The 8017-nt window shown below is 53.8% G+C and overlaps 1 long non-coding RNA gene across 1 annotated transcript; it reads left to right on the top strand.

The window, feature by feature from the left end:
* Positions 1-769: 769 nt before the first annotated feature.
* Positions 770-7654, top strand: LOC139793893 (uncharacterized). Its single transcript, XR_011724867.1, has 3 exons — positions 770-1808; positions 3209-3382; positions 7135-7654. It is a non-coding gene; the product is annotated as an uncharacterized lncRNA (long non-coding RNA).
* The last annotated feature ends 363 nt before the right edge of the window (positions 7655-8017 follow it).

Raw genomic sequence — 8017 nt, 5'->3', positions numbered from 1 at the left:
GCACAGGGAGCCCAGACCTCAGCTTTGGAGCTCACCAGTCCACCTCAATCCATGGGCACATCTGCTGGGGCTCTGACCCACCTTAAATTCCCTCCCCTGGGCTCCCTTTGTCAGGAGAGCTGCAGTCATCCCAATAATCCTCTCGGCACACGCTGCTAACAAGCCCGAACCAACCCCAGCATTCCTATTTTACCTTTTTTTTATTATTATTTATTTTATTTTATTTGACTCACTGCATGCCCTGGAAGGAACACCGGGCAGGGTTTACAGAGAAACCCCAGAAGAACCCTGCAGGATGGAGCCGCCTGCCCAATCCCAGGGCCAAGGGGAAGTCTGACACTTTTGTTTTGGCAATTAATTAATTTTCACCAGGGCTTTCACTTTTACAGCCCCCTTTTTCTTTTTTTTTTTCCCTTTTTTTTTTTTTTTTATTTATTCCTTCCCCATTCCCAGGTTGCTCAACTGGCAATCAATGAGACCACCCCAGATAAAGACGTCAGGCTGAATGCGTCTGTCATTAATCACTGCCCTTACCTTTCAGCCCAGCGCCTTCCCTTTGTGGGAGCCTTCCCTCCAGGTACTGGAAAAACAAACAGACACATTTATACCAGCCCCGGAGGGCTGAGTCAACAGTTGCATTCACCTCCTTAATCAACATCTTGGGCTTAACCAAGATCATCTCTAAAACTCCCCCGAAGAGCTACAAAGCGGTGCCCGTCCCTTCCCGCTGCAGGTAATGGGGATTTTTGGGGTGTGATGAGAGACTTCATTGAAGGGAAGGGATCCTGCCCTCATTGCTGCTCTGGGAGCTGCTGCCCAAACCCAAGCCAAGGCTCAGAGAGACGATGGCAGCCCCAAGATGGGCTGGGGCACGTTCTCCAAACCATTAAACTTTGGCTGCCGTTCAACGGAGGATGAAAGCCCCGGAGTCCTGAGCTTCCAACCACCCACACCAGGCATGGCACAGACCCCTCCCACGGGCCCTGCCGTGCCAGGGACCTCTGCTCCGTGCCTCCTCCTGGAGAAGAGCCACGAGAAGGTCCCCAGGCCGAGGGCTGGACACCTGGGACCATCAGGGTGATGGCCGTGGCAGGAGATAGCTTCAGCATCCTCGGGCACGGGGCTCCCCGCATCACCGGGTGCTTTCCAGACCCTCCGCGGGGTCCCTCTCCCCTGCAGAGCTCCCCCCAGCCAGGGCATCTCCTCTCCTGGGGCTCCAGAGCCTGCTGGGAGTGCCAGAGCCCCTGCCCAAGGGTTCCAAATATTTTTGAATGAAAGTGTCAGTTTGAGCTCCTCAGCACAAACCATACCCAACAAAGCCTATTTGCAAAGTAAATTTGCTCTGGATTTCCGATACCTAGGAAAGTTTTTTCTATTATATTTATTTAAAATTACAACAGTTTACATTAGAAACAAGCTCAAACAATTAAGGTAAAAGATAAATAACTGCATACAGTTTAATTTTACAAAATGCAAACATCCATCTCTCATTGTTCCATTATCCCAGCACTAAGTGCAATATAATTGTCCGATGCATTTTCGCTGACTTGAACACCACAAAATGGATCTGCCCTGACTTTTATGAAATAATCTTTATTTCCCTTCACCACACAAGCATTGGCCTGCGGTGGCTCAGAGGGGGTTGGTTGGGGTTTGGTTTTTTTTCTTTTGGAGGAGGGGGGACACCTTCTAAGGAAACATTTGCTTTCTGCTCTCCACAGGACCCCTCTGGTGTCCCCAAGTCCCATCCCAAATGCAGAACTGAGGAGCTGAGGAGCTGCTGGAGCAGGGAGGTTCCCAAAAATCTGGTGAGAGACCTGGGCTGCCCTTCCTGCCCTCCCTACACCCCCCTGGAGGGAAACGCTCTTTATTTGGGATGTGAGCAGGAAAATTGGCTTTGTCATAATCCTGTTAGAAGGGTGAAAAGAGCAGAGGGAGAGCAGAACCAGAGAATCCCTGAATGCCAGGTTGGAGGGACCCCAAAGCCCACCTGGCCCAACCCTTCTCATGTTCTTGTTGAGCTGAGATGTCCCTGGAGCTGAGACTTAAAGCTTTCCAGAGTGGGGGAATCCCCCCCTTCCCCTGGGAGACCATTCCAAGGTCTGACTGTCCTCATGGGGAAACATTTTCCTCCTGTGTCCAAGGGGAATCTCCCCAGGAGCACCTTGTGCCCATTCCCCTTGTCTTGTCCATGGCACTCCCTGTCCATAGGAGTCTCCATCTCTCTGTATCCCAGGGAATCTCCATCTCTCTGCATCCCCAGGGAGTCTCCATCTCTCTGTATCCCAGGGAGTCTCCATCTCTCTGCATCCCCAGGGAGTCTCCATCTCTCTGCATCCCCTTTACCATGGTCAGAGGTCTCCCTCAGCCCTCTCCTCCCAGCTCTGAGCAGACACACTCTTCTCAGCCTCTCATGGTGTCAGGTTGGTGTGGGTAGGACAGGGACCTGTGACAGTGCTCTGAGGTCAGGAGTGGGGAAAAGACTTGGAAAGAGAGAGGAGAAGACTCGGAAGGAGTGGCTTTGTTTTTTGGGGAATAGGCTCAAGGAAGGGAGGGGGCAGCTCAAGGTGCTGTCACGTCAGGACCCTTGGATCAGGGAGGGTGAGAGGTGGTGGCACCCGGTGCTGCAGCTGGGAACAACCCCCAGGGATAACCCCAGGAGCACTCAGGGACTAATTGGGGTGTAAGTTTCAAATGGAACCCTTCGCTTGGGGCCACGGGCCGGGCTCACAAAGCTCTGCAGGTGCTCAGGGATAATCCCATAAACCCCATCCTCCTCCAGCCCTTTGAAGCTTCCCGCAGCGTTCCAGCCAGGAGTGGGAGCTTCTGGTGCTTCTGGAGGGCTGGGAGGTCCCTCCAGAGCTCTGCCCTCCTCCCCCAGCCCTGAGGACCCTGCTGCAGGAGGCACCTTCCCCATCACCACCTTCATCCCTCCTGCCCTGTGCTGGGGAGATGCCAGCCCTGCCCCAGCCCCAGCACCGTGTTCCTGCTCCCTCGGGGTGATGGAGACCAAATTTCTCTGGAAAACAGCCCCATTTCTCATGCTCAAGGCTGCCTCCAGCCCTGAAAACCTGCACTGTGACTTTTCTCCCCTTTCTTTTTTTTTTTTTTTTTTTTTTTAATTTTTTTAAAAATTTATTTAACAGCTTTATCTTTATTTCCATATATGTATTTTTGATCCCTCTGACAACCCTTTCTCCCCTGACAGCCGCTGTCTCCCCTTCCTCCTGGAGGAGATGTTCACACCCCCCTGCCCAGGCAGCCCCCGGGGCCATGTGTCACAGTGTCACAGTGTCACAATGCCAGGACACAAGTGAGGGGCCGGGGGTCAGGAGTTATTTGTGTAAGCCGGGATGCTTTCAGCTGGAACAAAACTTTAAAGGTCAGTCTTGGCTCTTTTTTAATTTATTTTATTCCACACAAACCCCCCCCCCAGCCCCAGCATCCATCCTGCACCTGTCCTGGGAGCCTGGAGGGAGGCGAGGGGATGGAAAAACCCCTGGGGAAGGGAGGGGGGTGGGAATCCTGCCCAGGGGGGGGAGTTTGCCCCCAAACCCTCTGGGATGGTCTAGAGCATCAAATACCCAGGGGGTGTTTGTGTGCAAACCTGTGGAGGGGAAAAAAACAAAATAAAGAAAGTTTGAAAAAATAAAAATAAGAAAATAAGAGCAACCCAGGAAAAATTAAACAAAACTGAAACAAAACTGGACTAAATATAAAACAAACTAAACTAAACTAAACTAAAAATACCCATTTGGGTACAGAAAACAAGATAAAAATCCCAAGAACCAGGGGCTTTTCTGGGATGGGCAGAGAGCCAGACAGGACTGGGGAAAAACCCCTCTCTCCACAAAGGAATTATTTTCATTTTGCATAATGAAACAGAAAAGTAGTTTTAACTTTGGCCAACTAAACCAATGTTTTTTTCCCCATCTGGGATTCATTCATCCACGGCTGAAAAATTGTCATCTGTCCTTTCCCAGCCCCAGGATCAGAGGGGGAAGAGCAGAGGTGCTGGGTGAGGACAGGATGGGACCAGGGGCTCTGATCCCCCCGGGGCAACGTGTGCTGGAAGGGTGGGAGGGGGGGGGAAACCAACCCTGCAGCCCCTGCCACTGTCCCCCTCCTCAGCCACCAGAGGGATCAGCTGGCACTCCTTGGGGACACACAGGACGTTGGGCTTGATGCTGGGGATGGGGTCCATGGCTTTGGGTTTGATGGGAATGGGGTCCATGGCTTTGGGTTTGAATGGGAATGGGGTCCATGGCTTTAGATGTGATGGGAATGGGGTCCATGGCTTTGGGTTTGATGGGAATGGGGTCCATGGCTTTGGATGTGATGGGAATGGGGTCCATGGCTTTGGGTTTGATGGGAATGGGGTCCATGGCTTTGGATGTGATGGGAATGGGGTCCATGGCTTTGGGTTTGATGGGAATGGGGTCCATGGCTTTGGATGTGGTGGGAATGGGGTCCATGGCTTTGGGTTTGATGGGAATGGGGTCCATGGCTTTGGATGTGATGGGAATGGGGTCCATGGCTTTGGGTTTATGGGAATGGGGTTCATGAGTTTGGATTTGATGGGAATGGGGTCCATGGCTTTGGGTTTATGGGAATGGGGTCCATGGCTTTGGATGTGATGGGGCTGGTGCCTGTGACCTTGGATTTGATAGGGATGTGGCACTCCAGCCCCAGCATCCCCCCTGGAGGCCCTGGTTGGGTTCTGGGAGCAAATGGTGATGCTGGAGACAAGGTGGGGAGCAGCTGGTGCCCCCTCCCAGGAATGCTCCCACCCCCTGGGGATGAGAGGGCATCCTCGGGGGAGCAGAGCGAGGTCCTCACCTCCCTGCTCCTTTCAGCTGGTTGGGACAACACAGAAATACCTCCAGCCAAGTGCTCTCAGCCCATCCTTGTTTGCCCAGCCATTATCTGCTGCTGGGCTCTGAGGGGGTGGCTGTGTTCCAGGGGGAATCCAATCAATACATTCCAAAGGCTTTCACCCTCTCCTCTCAGCAAACACATCCATCCCCCCACACCTCCCCACCTCTGCTCCCTTCCCCAGAGTTAAATATTTGTGGGGCCTCTTGTGGACACAGAGGAGGGCTGGGGGGGTTCCCAAGGAACAGCTCTGCTCCCTTGGGATGGGGGTGAGGGGAGGAGGGGGTTCTCCTCTGCTTCTCCCCAGCCCAGACAGGGATTTTGGTCAGGGGAAAGGCAAATCAAACAAAACCCCATCTTTGGGTCCCTTCCCAGCTGTCTCCTGGCCCATGCTGGTGGCTGGGCTGGACCTTCCTGCTGCCCAGACAAGGACATCTCTGAGCCCACCTCCTCAAGGATAAACCAGATCCCATAAGTTCCCCTTGGGAATCCCCTGGGTGCACCCAGAATTCATCCTTAGTTTGTTGGAGAGGTATTAGGAGGGGACAAAGCTAAACCCTGGGTCAGCTGGTCCAGGGTGGGCTTTGTCCCCTCTGGAAGCCCAGCAGCAGGAGGTTGGTTGTTTTTTTTTCCCCAGTCATGGGTTTCCTGAGCAGGGGTAGGGTCTGGCTGCAGAGCTCCCCCCTATAAACTGCCTCCCTTGTACCTCTTGGTGCTCCCCATCAGAATTTAGAGAGCTCTTCACAGTCACAGACCTAAAGATAGCTGCTAAAAGTGATATTTTCAGGGCCAGCAGCCCTGCTCAGCACCCATGGGGTGTTCTGCTTGCTGAGTCAGGGGGGCCAGGACTTCCATGGGACCTGGGGGGCTCAGCTGCTTCCTTCAGAAGCAGTGTTTGCTCAGGAATATCATAGGATCATGGAAGGGGTTGGGTTGGAAGAGACCTTACAGATCATCTATTTCCAACCCCCCTGCATGGGCAGGGACACCTCCCCCAGTCCAGGGTGCTCCCAGCCCCATCCAACCTGGGCTGAGACCCTGCCAGGGATGGGGCAGCCACAGCTTCTCTGGGAAACCTGGCACAGGGGCTCAGCACCCTCACACTGAAGTTTCTTCCTAAAATCTCATCTAAATCTCCCCTTTTCCAGTTTAAAACCATTTCCCCTCATCCCATCCCTCCAGGCCCTTGTCCCCAGTCCCTCCCCAGCTTTCCTGGATCCCTTCAGGCACTGGAAGGTGCTCTGAGGTCTCCCCATTGCTCCCTTCTCTTCTCCAGCCTGAACATCCCCAACTTCCCCCTGGCTCCAGAGCTGCTCCAGCCTTCCCAGCAGCCCAAGGGCCTCCCCAGAGCTGCAGCCCAGGGTTTGGGCTGAGCCAGGGACAGAACCCATGGTCCCATCCCATATTCCCCCTCAGCTCCATCTCTTGGGACTGGTGGGGGAGAGGCATGGCTGGAGAATGAGGGGCACTGTGGCAGCACCATGTGTGCCCCCCAGAAACTACAAACCAGCCCTGGGCTCTGTTATAACAACTGTTGTATGGGGCTGGGGTTTAATTAGGGTTACTGGGGGGGCAGACCAGCAGCCCCAGGAGGATCTCTGAGCCTTAACTTTGTCATCATGCCCAGGTGGATGCCAGGGCTGCTGAACAGGAGCCTTTTGTTCCTCCAGCATCACCCAGCAGACAATCCCATGCCGAGGCATCCCCAGGGTTTAGCAGAGCCTGGAGGGACCCAGGCAGCTCCTGCCCCTCCAGCCTGGGGAAAGCAGAGAGAGCTGCAGCAAAGGCAAAGGCAAAAAGGCAAAGGCAAAGGCAAAGGCAGCTCAGAGAGCTCACAGAGCTCACAAAGGGGAATTCAAGGCCCTGGGACCTGGGTGTTTACTCAGCACCTTGGAAAATGGTGGGAAAACTATTTGGGGCTCGGTGTGTGTGAGTCAGGGACTGTGAGGGCTCAGTCAAAACAGGCATGAAGCACACCTTCCAAGCAAGGCTGGGACCAAAAAAAGCATTGGAAGAACCATCACAGCCTCCTCAAGGGTGTGGAGCTGCGGGCATCTCTCCAGGTGGATGGTGCATCCCTGCTCAGGCTCCTGCACTCAGTGTTTCTCCCCACCACCCCCATTCCCATGAGCTTTTACCCCAATAACTGGGGGCATCTGTCCCAGCCAGAAAAAGGAGATGGGTGCTCATCCAGGGAGAGTGGCTCATCACACACCAGGTCCCTTCTCTTTGCTCTCCCCCTTTCCCCTGCACACACAGCCCAGGAACTGCTGTCTGGGGATGATGCCCACACACTCCTGAGCCCCTCAGAAGCTGCAGCAGTGGATGCATTCCCAGAGCTGAGGCACCACAGGAGCTCCAGGAGTGGAAGACTTCACTGGGACCAAGGAGAAAGCTCTCACCCAGCACCCACTTCACACACCCAAAGCACACTGTGGGCACAGCAGCTGACAGACAGACCATGGAAGCCACGGAAGCACCCAGAGGGATGGGAAATGCTGGAAGAGGTTTGGAGAACCAGCAGGACACGGGAACCTCTCCCTGTCCTGGCCTGCATCCTCTGCTGCTCCCACCACCACCATCTCCAGGGTCCCCAGGCTGTGCTCCAGGAGGATGCTCAGGTGTGTGGGACCAAGACCAGGGCATGAGGGGCCAGGTAAGAATTTTGGGGATGCTTCTTCTCTTTTCTCATCCTTCCTTTGAGGTTTTGAGGCCCCCAGGGACGCAGCAGCCAGGGTGAGGACCAGCACACCACTGGGCAAAACTGAAGCCTTTGCTGATGTCTGGCTCACCGAAAGGTGAATATTGGAATTATTCAGGTTCCCCAGCACAGGACCCACCGAATTCCATAGCTCCTCCAGGGTTCCAGCTGATTTCATTGAATTTATGTATATTTAATTTATTTTAAAAACAAAGTGTTGATGTTTAAATTAAACTAAATGGTGTCTGAAGTTGCCTTCCCAGCCGCGGTCCTTGCAGGACGATCTCTTTGAAAGGTTCGGAATGAAACAAATTCACCGTTTTTAACAAATACGTGTAATATTTTGTTTCAGGTTGAGCCAGAGCCCCGCAGGCTCCCCCAGCCCTGCCCGTTCGCTTGCCGCCTGCTCCCTCCAGTGGGCAAAGGACCTCAGAGCAGGAA

This window comes from Heliangelus exortis, chromosome 3, assembly GCF_036169615.1.
Source record: "Heliangelus exortis chromosome 3, bHelExo1.hap1, whole genome shotgun sequence".
Classification (NCBI taxonomy): domain Eukaryota; kingdom Metazoa; phylum Chordata; class Aves; order Apodiformes; family Trochilidae; genus Heliangelus; species Heliangelus exortis.
The sequence above is the reverse complement of the archived record's forward strand: the minus strand, read 5'-3'. Positions and strand labels throughout refer to the sequence as shown.